Source organism: Schistocerca nitens, chromosome 9 (genome assembly GCF_023898315.1).
Source record: "Schistocerca nitens isolate TAMUIC-IGC-003100 chromosome 9, iqSchNite1.1, whole genome shotgun sequence".
Lineage (NCBI taxonomy): Eukaryota > Metazoa > Arthropoda > Insecta > Orthoptera > Acrididae > Schistocerca > Schistocerca nitens.
Window position 1 is genome coordinate 355,092,795 of NC_064622.1, and position 13,829 is coordinate 355,106,623.

Consider the following 13,829-nt stretch of genomic DNA (forward strand, 5'->3'; position numbering starts at 1 on the left):
TCCACATTCCACAGTATTCCGAAGCGTGAAAGACTGAACAAGACACGTCAATTTTTCTTCGTGGAGCGGAACGTTGCCGATAAGGTGCGAGATCACGCACTAGGTCACAAACAAAACATGACGAACGCCATACTGGATTACCTGGTTTACAGTTGAAACGTTTGATGTGAATGATGTTATAAATTACGTCCTATGAATATGTGCTGTTTCAGAACAGCAGCAAGCTGAGGATATCTCGAAAATGCGACGTATTTATTATGATTTGTCGTACGTAAATGACAGCAACCACCTTCAGTTGTCTAAAGAATTTTCGTATTATAGCTTGCGCATTATGAAAGTATGCCACATTAAGGCATCGGAGCACGGACGATTTGATGTTTTTGCGTACTTCTATGCAATAAGATTATCGAAAATGCAATTTCTTCATTTTATTATCAAATTTATGTACAGATAATCAAAGAAAATTTAAGGCTCAAATTTGAAATAAACAATGAAAACAAAGTATTAATATTTCTCATAAAATGAATGCACAGGATCGTTCAACTATATCTTGTGAATGTACTTAGAAAATGTAGCGTTTGCGGCGATGGCGCCCGATAGCGACCCAGATGGGTTCCACAGGATTTACATCAGGCGAATTTGGTCGCCCAGACATCAACGTGAGTTCAAAAGTTCCTCAAACCAATGTAGCACTGTTCTAGCTCAGAGACAAGGACAGTTATACTGCTGAAAGACGACTTCGCCGCCGGGGAAGGCGTCAAGCATGAAGGGATGCAGGTGGTTCGCAGCTGTCAGGGTGTCTTCGGTTACTACCACAGGTCCCATGCAGGTGCAGGAGAACGTCTTCCACAGCATAATACTGCTCCCACCAACCTTCGTCTGTGGCGTGTTGCACGTTTCGAGCCGCCGGTCATCTCGATGAAGGCGTTTGTGGAGACGACAATAGACCTAATGTAGCACAAAATGTGAATCACCCAAAGTGCCGATACGTTCCCATTGATCGAAGGTCGAATCCCGATGATCCCATGCCCACCGCAATCGCAACAGACGATGTCGTTGGGTCAATATGTGAACACGTAGGGGTGGTCTGCTGCGGAGCTCAGAGTTTAACAATGTACGATGAAAGGTATGCTCCGAAACACTTGTGTGTCCAGCAGTATTCTGCTCCTTCGGCAGAAATGCCACAGATCATTATTCATTCAGAGAAGTGAGAGAGGGGATTGGTTGGTTGATTTGGTGGAAGAGACCAAACAGCGAGGTCATCGGTCTCATCGGATTAGGTAAGGATGTCGGCCGTGTCCTTACAAAGGAACCATCCAGGCATTAGCCTGAACCGATTTAGGGAAATCACGGAAAACCTCAATCAGGATGGCCGGACGCGGGATTGAACCGTCGTCCTCCCGAATGCGAGTCCAGTGTGCTAACCACTGCGCCACCTCGCTCGGACATTATTCATCCTACATTACAGAGCAGACAAGCCTCCGAACCCCACGTTCTGTGAAGAGTGTGGGCGTTTAACCATTTGGCGCCCAGTGGTAGTTTCACTGTCCTACGTCTTTTCATAGATGCTCATGAGCCACTTGGACATTCGGTCCGTTCGCCGTTTTAGAGATACTAGTTCACAGGCTCTGCGTAATAATAACCTGCCCTATGTCAAAGTCGCTTATCTCATGGGATTTCCCGATTTGTAGCCCATATCTTCGCTAGGCTGGACCCCCATCCTGATCTGCTCTGCTTACATACTCGTACTTTCGTTACCGCGTGGCCTGTCCGTAACGCCACCATGGAGCATCCAACGTCGCGGTGGGCATTGGCCATAATGCTTATGCTTGTCAGTGTTTATACTGTATCTAAGGCTACGCCAAATCCAATTGTAGTCATTTCCTGAAGGCTTCACATCGTATGCATCTCTCCTGCGCCACCAGTCGACCGTGCTGCGCTATGTAATGACGTCTGACCTTTCCACGTTACCATGAGCGCTCACAACCCAGGTAGTGAGCGAGCGTGAGCGCCCTTGCTCGTCTAGCAACATCCTCAACAAGCCTGTTATAGTCTACGGCAAGTGTCCCTAGAAATTAGTTTTAACATATGAATAAAGGTTGCAAAAGATATTTTATTTTGTCTTTGCCAGTTTCGTGCTAGTCTGCCAGCTTCTAACGGAGGGAGAAAAATGTGGATTTAACGGCAAGTCATTTGCCTGCGTTCCCGCTGCGAAGATTTTGTATTCGGTGTCCACCCATCCTGATTTTGATTCTAACAATCTCTCAAGGAAAATGCTGCGATTATTCCCTAGAAGACTCTTCGCCTTTGAAATAGTCATGTCAGTCTTCATTATGAAATATTTTACAAATCTGAAAAGACTTTTAGCTGACTGTGTTGTTTCCAGGGAACGCTACGAGGAGGCAATCTCTTTTCGTGCCCCATTAAAGTTATTTACGATATTTACGTGTTTACCAATGATCATATGAAACTGCTTTTCGATATTTACAAATTTTTCAGTGATTCTGACGGTTTTTCGTCATTGTAACTTCTGTGCGTAGGCCACGCAAGTCAGAAATGATTTTAAGTTTCGATCAGTTTAGACTTCCTTTAAAGCCTTTGCAGTCGTTTCTTCAGTCATTGCTGCTGACCTTTCTTTTTATTTCCCCCACTACTGACTTTTTTTTTATTTTCCCATCTAAAATTAGTCGGCCAATGATGGCCATGGTACTCTGCATCTTCTCGAAGATTTTTCACTAATGAGTAAACATTCGGATGAACTTTTGATAGCCGGCCGGAGTGGCCGTGCGGTTCTAGGCGCTACAGACTGGAACCAAGCGACCTCTACGGTCGCAGGTTCGAATCCTGCCTCAGGCATGGATGTGTGTGATGTCTTTAGGTTGGTTAGGTTTAAGTAGTTCTAAGTTCTAGGCGACTGATGACCTCAGAAGTTAAGTCGCATAGTGCTCATAGCCATTTGAACTTTTGATATTAACACTCTGCCGACCGGCGACAGCACAGTGGTGCCGTGCGCGAAATAGCGGTCAACGGCCGGCGACACCGCAGTGATGTGTGCAGAGTATCGCGCAATGGCCGGCGACAGCACGTTAGTATCTTTTTCATTCTGTTGGTGTTTTGTTTAGGTAACAATACGTTACACACGTCAACGAGTTTTTTGTTTTTGTAAGTACTTGTGTCCTTTCACCGTGGCAGACGAAAGAGACGATACGATTACTTACGATGAATGGGTGGACGCCTTATCTGACGTTCCGGACGACTTGGCCTCTTGGGAAGAAGACATTGGATATTAAAAAAAATGAAAGTGAATCAGAATCGTCGGAAGATAGTGAAATACGTCCAAGAAGAATTCGGCGAGCGCTATGGTTGCCAACTGATTCGGATGAATCTGACGAAGAAGACAGTGCACAGTTGTCAGACTTCGATTTACGAGGACCAATAATAAATGTAAAGCATATCCGGGTCCAAACATATTTCCCAAAGATACATAGAGCAATGAGGATATCGTAGTATGATACCTTGGTAACGATCTAATTGAATATATTAGCAAGGAAACCAACAAATACTACAGTCAAAATTGCAATAGAAGGTAACTGGATAACAAAAACGCTAAATTTGTCGACGTTACGAGACCCGAACTTAGAAAACGGTTTGGGCTTGCTATCCTTATAGGAATTGTAAAAAAACAAAAATTGGTGATTATTGGTCAACGAATCCGTTGACAGACGCACCGATATTTCGCAAAACAATGTCCCGCAACCGATTCAGACAAATATGACCATTTTTACATTTTTCCGACAACAACAGTAAACCAGTTAATGCCGACTGCATTTTCAAAGAGCAATTCGTAATTGATTATTTTTCCAAAAAGTTTAAACAAATTTTTAATATAAGTCAAAACATCTCAATGAAGGAATGATACAGTGGCGTGGACGGTTAAATTTCAAGTTTACAATCCGTCGAAAATTACGAAATATGACATACTCATTCGGATGCTGTTTGATTCGAGTACAGGATGCATTTCCTCATTCAAGATATATTCTAGAGCTGGACAGCCTTTAGCAAAAACAGTGATAGAACTATTGACACCTTCTTATGGAAAGTGGCATCACCTCTACGTGGATAATTATTATAACAGTGTAGAACTTGCAGAGAAGTTGCGTGAAAAGAAAATTCGAGTTAGTTGAACTTTCATGAAAGTAGGGGAACAGGGTTGAGAACTTATGAGAACTAACTATGAGATAAGTAAAACTTAACAATTTATAATCTCCCGATAATGTCAACAACGGCCGGCGACAACCAAGTAATCCGAATTAGCGCTGCCGGCGCCAAGCGAATAGATTTGTACGAGGATTGCGGACGGCGAAGTGTTAATGTATTTATTCTTCGGTGCCATCCTTCTGAGACGTTATTAGTGCGAAAGCGTCTTCCACTGCAATTCCATATCTCTCTTGGTATAAGATCATTACTGAGCCACAGGTTCACAGCAAAGTCACAAAGGCACTGAATCTTTTGGTTTTCAGGAGTCTCCCCTGAATACAAAGACAACCATCATCCAACATTTCCAGGGGAAGATGTGCTAGAGCAGAGTACATTCTTATGTGACAGCGTATTTCCTAGTTTTCCTTATAAGATGTAACATTGAACTTATTTCCACAAACATTGATTAAAGTAATTGCAAACCATAATATTTGCTCTAGGAAACAAACTGTTACCTGCTTGGACGGTGGAAATTTCGAGGTCCCTCATCAGAGATGCAGGGTTCCATTTAGGCGCGTTAGTTTCAATAGCTTTAAAAAAGCGTTCATAGGTTTTTCACATTTCATTTGGCACAAAGCTTAAACAACTGTAATGGTTCTTGTTTCCTCCCGAGAACTATTAAGGTAGCCGTGGAGCATACACAATTGTCCAAACTGCTTGCTCGAACTCTTGATCGTTTCATCCACATAGAACGATTCGCACTTTGATAAGCACGCTTTTCCCTTTTCTCTGGCAAACACTAGATTTTATCATTCGGTCCCCTATTATCATCTGCAAGAAAGAAATTGTTATCATCATTCATTAGTAAATTATTTTGTTGGAAGAATATTCCTCCAGAATCGGTGGGATTTTGTGTAGTTCCAGATCTTCTCGCCTAATTCGATGTAACGCTTGTCCCCCACTTCTAAAGGATGGTAACGATGTTAATAAGTCGTAGCGTCGATTGAAGAGCTGCCCTACTTCTTCAACGTAAATTGACGAAACTGTTGCGTCTGTTTCTTTTGCCCTCTTACTTGCGCCTACAAAACGTTTTCACACTTACATGAGAAAAAGCACTGCCATAATTGTATCTTGAGAATGTCTTTCCTGTCTCACACAGCTAGTTTCAGCGGCACATTGCCGCCATTCTCATGCCTCACCACTGCTAAAAGTGTATTAGAATTGCTTGGAGCATTTATTGTGGCGTCCTTGTTACTAGTGCACGTGGGCTAGCTGTCCTCAGCAGTGTCTACTCGACACCGTATTCTCACACTTCATTTGCTGCTTCATCTGGAATACAAACACAGCTCCCTTCCCCTAAATCCGTGTTATTTTTTGTGGATAGCCTTCCTTTGGATTTACTCTTTTAAAGTTTACACAACACCAGTAAGTCACTTCTCGTTTGTTTGTATAGTCCACTATATACTGGTGCGGCCGCGGTGGTCTAGCGGTGCTAGGCGCTCAGTCCGGAACCGCGCGACTGCTACGGTCGCAGGTTCGAATCCTACCTCGTGCATGGATGTGTGTGAGGTCCTTAGGTTAGTTAGGTTTAAGTAGTTCTAAGTTCTAGGGGACTGATGACCACAGATGTTTAGTCCCATAGTGCTCAGAGCCATTTGAACCATTGTAAATCAGTTGAGGCTTGCCTCTGTGATGGTCTCGGTGAACTCCATTACCTCAGCACTAAAACACGGAAGACTACTTACCAACCAGAGGTTAACTGCAGTACTGAACTCTGGAAGAAGGCCAAGCACACTACGAATTGGCGCGGTGAGAGGGAACTGTGTGCAGGAAATGTGCTTTGGCCTTGCCCACAATACGTCGCAGGCAGCGGCGGACGAGCCGGTGTATTCTCCTTCTGGAACATCCTGTCCACTACCTACATTATCCTGGGCTCCGTGCAAATGTCAACACACTCCTTCTGTATACAAGTGTCGCTCCTGCAAGTGTCACAAACTCCGTAGCGTTTACCGAACAACCGTTCGCTCGAAAACAAGATCGTACCCAAAGACTGCAAAGTTGCACAGGTCACATCAATATTAAAGGTAGTAGGAGTAATCCACTAAATTACAGGCCCATATTATTAACGTCGATATGCAGCAGGATTTTGGAACATATAGACCTATCGTGTTCGAACATTATGAATTACCTCGAAGAAAACGGTCTATTGACAAACAGTCAACACGGATTTAGAAGGCATAGTTCTTGTGAAACATAACTAGCTCTTTACTCGCATGAAGTGTTGAGTGCTATTGACAAAGGGTCTCAAATTGATTTCGTATTTCTTGATTTCCGGAAGGCTTTTACATAGTACCACACAAGCGGCTTGTTGTGAAATTGCGTGCTTATGGGATATCGTCTCAGTTATGTGACTGGCTTCGTGATTTCCTATCAGAGAGGTTACAATTCTTAGTAATTGACGGAAAGTCATAGAGTAAACCAGATGTGTTTTCTGGCATTCCCCAAGGTAGTATTAAAGGCCCTTTGCTGTTTCTTTTCTATTTAAAGGAATTGGGAGGCAATCTGAGCAGCCGTCTTAGGTTATTTCCAGATGACGCTGTCGTTTATCGACTAGTAAAGACATCAAAAGACCAAAACAAATTGCAAAACGATTTAGAAAAGATATCTGAATAGTGCGAAAATTGGCAATTGACCCAAAATAATGAAAAGTGTGAGGTCATCGACATGAGTGCTAAAAGGAATCCGTTAAACTTCGGTTACACGATAAATCAGTCAAATCTAAAGGCCGTAAATTCAGCTAAATACCTAGGAATTACAATTACGAACAACTTAGATTGGAAGGAACACGTAGAAAATGTTGTGGGGAAGGCTAATCAAAGACTGCGTTTTATTGGCAGGATACTTCGAAAATGTAACAGATATACTAAAGAGACTGCCTACACTACTCTTGTCTGTCCTCTTTTAGAATACTGCTGCGCAGTGTGGGATCCTTACCAAATAGGACTGACGGAGCACATCGAAAAAGTTCAAATAAGGGCAGCACGTTTTGTATTATCGCGAAATATGGGAGAGAGTGTCACAGAAATGATATAAGATTTGGGCTGGAAACCATTAAAAGAAATGCGTTTTTCGTTGCGACGGAATCTTCTCACGAAATTCCAATGACCAGCTTTCTCCTCTGAATGCTAACTTATTTTGTTGACGTCGATCTACATAGGGAGAAACGATCATCATGATAAAATAAGGGAAATCAGAGCTCGCGCGGAAAGATATAAGTGTTCTTTCTTTTCGCTATACGAGATTGGAATAAAAGAGAATTGTGAAGGTGGTTCGATCAACCCTCTGCCATTCACTTAAACGTTATTTGCAAAGTATCGATGTAGTTGTAGACTTTGTTGACCGTGGGTAGTTTCTGGAAAACGGCGACCAAAGTTTCTATCTAGGCTAGGGGTTGATGCTGGTTCCAATGAAAGAATGTCTCCTCCCGCAGTTACCAACTCCATGATAACTTTTTAAATAAATTCCGCTAGAGACATTTGTTGCTGAGCGACATTCCTGTACTAACGAAAACAATTCACAGCAGACATAAGGTAAACGTGAGGGGAAAGTTTCTCCACCATTTAATTTTTGCGTACGAATGGGTAGTAGCTGTAAAGCTGATTGACACTTATAACAATCTTTTTAATGTTATACTATATGAAAGAAATTGTTCTGAAACTTGTAAGTCCTTTCCGTTGTTCATGACAGTTCAGACAGCTAGTGTTTAATGTGCCTACAATAATTTCAGTAAAGGCACACTAGTAAGTCGACTCCTGTTGCATCTAGTGTACAAAATATGAACTATTACGGCAGTCTTACAGTCGGCAGTCGTGTAGTGTCCCGGAAAACGCGTTTCAGTGGATGGAAAAGCTGCGCCCTTACAGGATTGGGATTGGAAAAAAACGGGCTAATTATAGCAGATACCGATAATTTTGCTCCGAATAACCGATGTTTTTCGGTATTTGTTTGGTTTCGCTTATAATAGGTGCTTTTTATTTTTGCTAATAACCGAGTAAAATATCGAAATATTAATTAGTTGTAGCAGCAGTGCTAAATTTTTTCGTTTTTAAATAACTCTTTTTTTAAAAATATAAGAAGAGTAATTTTTGTTCGTAAAATTTGTATTGGTTTGAAATTCTGCGTTATTATAGAAAATGGGAAAAGCGATCAGTGCTATTTTAATAATAATACTGACAGAAACTAGCAATAAACACATGGTTCAAAAATAGTTGAAATGGCTCTGAGCACTATGGGATTTAACATCTGAGGTCATTAGTCCCCTAGACTTAGAACTACTTAAACCTAACTAACTAACCTAACTGCCTCGGAGCAGGATTCGAATCTGCGACCGTAGCGGTCGCGCGGTTCCGGACTGAAGCGCCTAGAACCGCTCGGCCACAGCGGCCGGCTAAACACCTGGCATAAGAATTGGTACAGCATTGCTGAGACAATAATGTGCCTGTTGCCGTGTGTCGTGGCTAGAGTTACGCGTGTGCGTGCGCTGTGCAAGACTTGTCCCCATCTGCAGTATACGGTAGTCTCTCGCTGTCGTCGCACGATATCCATTGTACTGCCGAATAGTGCCAGCCCTACTCTGGGAGTACAATGCTTCATTTGCTTTAAAAGATCAAAGATTTTTTGCCGTAACATGCCTGTATCTGCTTGTAGCCCTCGAAAACAGACAAATTAACACGAAAAAAAGTTCTTTAAACTGACTATTCGTAATGCCCAAATAGTGGTATGATCCCCGATGAGTTTCAGAAAGTTAAGATCAACAGATAAATTCCGGCGACCTTTTTGTAGTATTCAGCCATTTACTTCTACAGAAAAGCAACGAATGGTGGAAGTTTTCTTTTATTTGCCTACTTAATTTAATATTTTGGTTCTATTTATCTTGAACATGGCGTCTTGTCACGGTTCGCCCGGCTCCCTCCATCGGAGGTACAGAGTCCTCCCTTGGGCATGTGTGTGTGTGTGTGTGTTGTCCTTAGCATAAGTTAGTTTCAGTCAGATTAAGTAGTGTGTGAGCCTAGGGACTAGCAGTTTGGTCCCATAGGAACTTACCATAAATTTCCAAATCTTTGTTCGATTTTTCATTTTTTACCGGAAATAAAAGAAATGAAAAACGGTTATTTCAGAAACAGGTTATTTTGAGCGACTTTAACAGTCACGTCAACATGGAGTGGAAGGAAACGATATAAACGAGAACTGGTTGTTTTAGTCACGACCGCGATCCCCAGTACGGGATACGGGTGTCACCCCACTGCCGATATATGCGCACCCGTATGGTACGGACATAGTGCTGAAGGTGTTAGGAGCCCTGAAAATTTCATAAGCAGATCTTTCTAAATCTACCTAACACAGGCCTTAAAGCATTTCGGTGCAGTGTTCAGAACGTCAACATTCGACGCAGTCCTTTTTAAGCCACAGTAGTTTCTCGGCACCCTATCGTACCTTGACTGTTGTGTAATGAAAGAGAAAATGCCCTCAGCCTTATGAGCTGCACACGAGCGAGTGCTTTTCCGGGCAACACTTGAGTTGGCGAAACAACCGCAGCAGCGACACGCCTGCGGGCTTGAAGCCCCCGCAGCCGCAGAGGCACGCCCCCTCCTGCCTCCCAGCGACCACTCACCCGCGCTGCGGAATTTCTTGCTGCCGTAACGAGCCGCCAACCGTTCAGGAGTCGATCAGGCGGAACCGCGCTGCCCGCCTCACATTACGAGCATTGGTGAGGCCGCGCCCCGACCATTGCGAGAGCCTTCGCCAATAAAAGCACCTGCGGCTGTGATTACAAGGTGCGGCCGACATGGTTTCATACGCCTTCTTCGTGTGGGGTCCAGGCTCTCCACAGCCAACGTCTGCACCAGTGTGCGACCTCGAACCCTAGTTCTCGTTTTTAGTACACTAATGCCCATTAAAACTGCTACACCAAGAAGAAATGCACATGAGAAGCGGGTATTCATTCGACAAATATATTATATTAGGATTACATTTTCACACAATTTTAGTGCATAGATCCTGAGAAATCAGTACCCAGAACACCCAGCTCTGGCCGTAATAACGGCCTTGATATGCCTGGGCATTGAGTCAAACAGAGCTTGGATGGCGTGTACAGGTACACCTGTCCATGCAGCTTGAACACGATACCACAGTTCATCAAGAGTAGTGACTGGCGTATTGTGACGAGCCAGTTGCTCGGCCACCATTGACCAGACGTTTTCAATTGGTGAGAGATCTGGAGAATGTGCTGGCCAGGGCAGCAGTCGAACATTATCTGTATCCACAAAGGCCCGTACAGGTCCTGCAACATGCGATCGTGCTTTATCCTGCTGAAATGTAGGGTTTCGCAGGGATCGAATGAAGGGTAGAGCCACGGGTCGTAACACATCTGAAATGTAACGTCCACTGTTCAGAGTGCCGTCAATGCGAACAAGAGGTGACCGAGACGTGTAACCAATGGCACCCCATACCATCACGCCGGGTGATACGCCAGTACGGCGATGACGAATACACGCTTCCAATGTGCGTTCACCGCGATGTCGCCAAACACGGATGCGACCATCATGATGTTGTAAACAGAACCTGGATTCATCCGAAGAAATGACGTTTGGCCATTCGTGCACCCAGGTTCGTCGTTGAGTGCACCATCGCAGGCGCTCCTGTCTGTGATGCAGCGTCAAGGGTAACCGCGACCACGGTCTCCGAGCTGATAGTCCATGCTACCGCAAACGTTGTCGAACTGTTCGCGCAGATGGTTGTTGTCTTGCAAACGTCCCCATCTGTTGACTCAGGGATCGAGACGTGGCTGCACGATCCGTTACAGCCATACGGATAAGATGCCTGTCATCTCGACTGCTAGTGATACGAGGCCGTTGGGATCCAGCACGGCGTTCCGTATTACCCTCCTGAACCCACCGATTCCATTATCTGCTGACAGTCATTGGATCTCGACCAACGCGAGCAGCAATGTCGCGATATGATAAACCGCAATCGCGATGGGCTACAATCCGACCTTCGTCAAAGTCGCAAACGTGCCTCCTTACGCGTCTGTAGCACGTCGTCTTCGTGGTGTAGCAATTTTAATGGCAAGTAGTGTAATTTTGAGCATGGTTAAGTTCTGTAACCCGCATACAAATGGACGTCATTAGGAAAGAGATGGTGTAATTCGTTCCAGTATTACCAGTTTTCCGCCCTAATCCACTTGCGAACAGAGCGAGGGCCGAATGACTGGTGTAAATCGGGACGAGGCAAAACTCTGGTTGCACTCCTGTAAAAGTCAAACGGTGTGAGGAATCATAATGGCTTCTGGTATGGGTTATCTGAATGTGAGGAGCAACTTGTAGGAGCTATGGCGACAGCGGCGGCCATTTTTAAATCCACCATCTTTGATTTGCATTATTTGTTTTAAATGGGGTCATCTGACACAGTATTTTGAACTGCCTCTTTCTCAGGAATACACATATGAAACCTGTTTTAAGATACTCTTATTTCTGTAGGATTTAAGGCCTGTTAAAGTTAGAAATTGCAAGGTGGTGATCAACTGTGTTTATTCCAGAATGAGATTTTCACTCTGCAGCGGAGTGTGCGCTGATATGAAACTTCCTGGCAGATTAAAACTATGTGCCCGACCGAGACTCGAACTCGGGACCTTTGCCTTTCGCGCGCAAGTGCTCTACCATCTGAGCCACCGAAGCACGACTCACGCCCGGTCCTCACAGCTTTACTTCTGCCAGTATCTAGCCTCCTACTTTCCAAACTTTAAGGAATCTCTCCTGCGAACCTTGCAGAACTAGCACTCCTGAAAGAAAGGATATAGCGGAGACATGGCTTAGCCACAGCCTGGGGGATATCAGCGCACACTCCGCTGCAGAGTGAAAATCTCATTCTGGAAACATCCCCCAGGCTGTGGGTAAGCCATGTCTTTGCTATATCCTGCGGGCACACAGTTTCATTCTGCCAGAAAGTTTCAACTGTGTTTATTGTTGCAGGTTATCCACAATGGCACTTGCACAGCAGGAACGCATTGAAATTGTGTTAATGAGTGGTGGACGAAGTACCAGAGTGACTGCTGCTGACGTCAATGCCCGGCATCCTGAGAGAAATGACATTTCTCATATAACAGTATCCAAGTTAGTGGACAAATTTCGTGCAACATATTCTATGGTGGACAAGGTACGCAGTGGACGTCCAAGAACAGCCACCGACGAGGACACTGCAACAGCAATTGTTGCATCGTTCGTGAAAAGTAGGCGCCAATTATCAGCAATATCCAGTGTCTGTCAGCGTCCAATCTTGCGTTTGTTGCGCACACACTAATGGCAACCGTACAAGTTACAGTTGTTACATCATCTCTCTGAGAATGACTCTGATCGGCGAGTGCTGTTTGCAGAATGGGCTCTGGATCAGTGTAACAGGAATCCAGACTTCATACGACACGTGTTGTTAAGTGCCAAAGCTAATTTTCATGTGCAAAGAGAAGTAAACAAACAGAATCATCGTTACTGGTCAGATGTAAACCCTCGTTGGTGGAAATCTGTAAAGGTGCTGACGGTAAAAGAGTGATGGTTTGGTGTGGTGCTTGGGACAAAAGAATCGTGGGTCCGATGTTTATTACTCTAAGCACTATTGGACTTAACATCTGAGGTCATCAGTCCCCTAGACTTAGAACTACTTAAACCTACCCAACCTAAGGACATCACACACATCCATGCCCGAGGCAGGATTCGAACCTGAGACCGTAACAGCAGCGCGGTTCCGGACTGAAGCGCCTAGAACCGCTCGGCCACAGCGGCCGGCCCAACTACGTTGTATCTTATAAAATTTTGTCACGTTTGGAAAAGCATGGGGAAATTTTTATAATTTCAGAAAAAGATTGCAGCACGTTAAACATGAATGCTAGCATTTAGAAATGGAATAAAAAATATTTAGCAGATACCCCACATCCCCGTGTGACAGGTGGGACCCTAGTCGTTATCCCCGAAAGACACAGTATTTTGGAAGGAGGCCCAATATTGACAGATAAAAAAAACTTTTACTCCGGAGTCGCTTCACTTGGTCCTGAGTGGGAAACGCCTATTGTCTTACCTTCTCCTTCTCAAGATTTCGCGACCTTTTGACTTGGGGCCTGTGGGCCGAGTTTGCCATTCGCCAATTTCAGAATCACGTCATGGGGACGGACAAGTCTCGAGTCACTGCTGCCGCCACCGCCTTCCCTATTGGTAGTAAGTGCCATACTAGCACCCGCTGATGCCGTTGAGACGCGAAGTTAATTCGCTCCCTTCCGGAGCCAAATAGGCTGCTTTTTTTAAAAAAAAAAAAAAAAACTCACGCCTCCAGCTTGATGCTCTCAATGCGTGTTTTGAAAATCTCATCGTGTTCGCTCGTATATTTCCGTGTACTTTCTACGTTAAATGAAATGCATTCACTAGCTGTATTCGCTAATTATTAACGTAACTGCGCTTCATCCTCCACAACTGCTTGCACCAACGTTATGCTTCAGACTTATAAACCAATGTCCGTTTGGCAATGATTCTTTTAAATACACTGAAGAGCCAAAGAAACTCGCACACCTGCCTAATATCGTGTACGGCCCC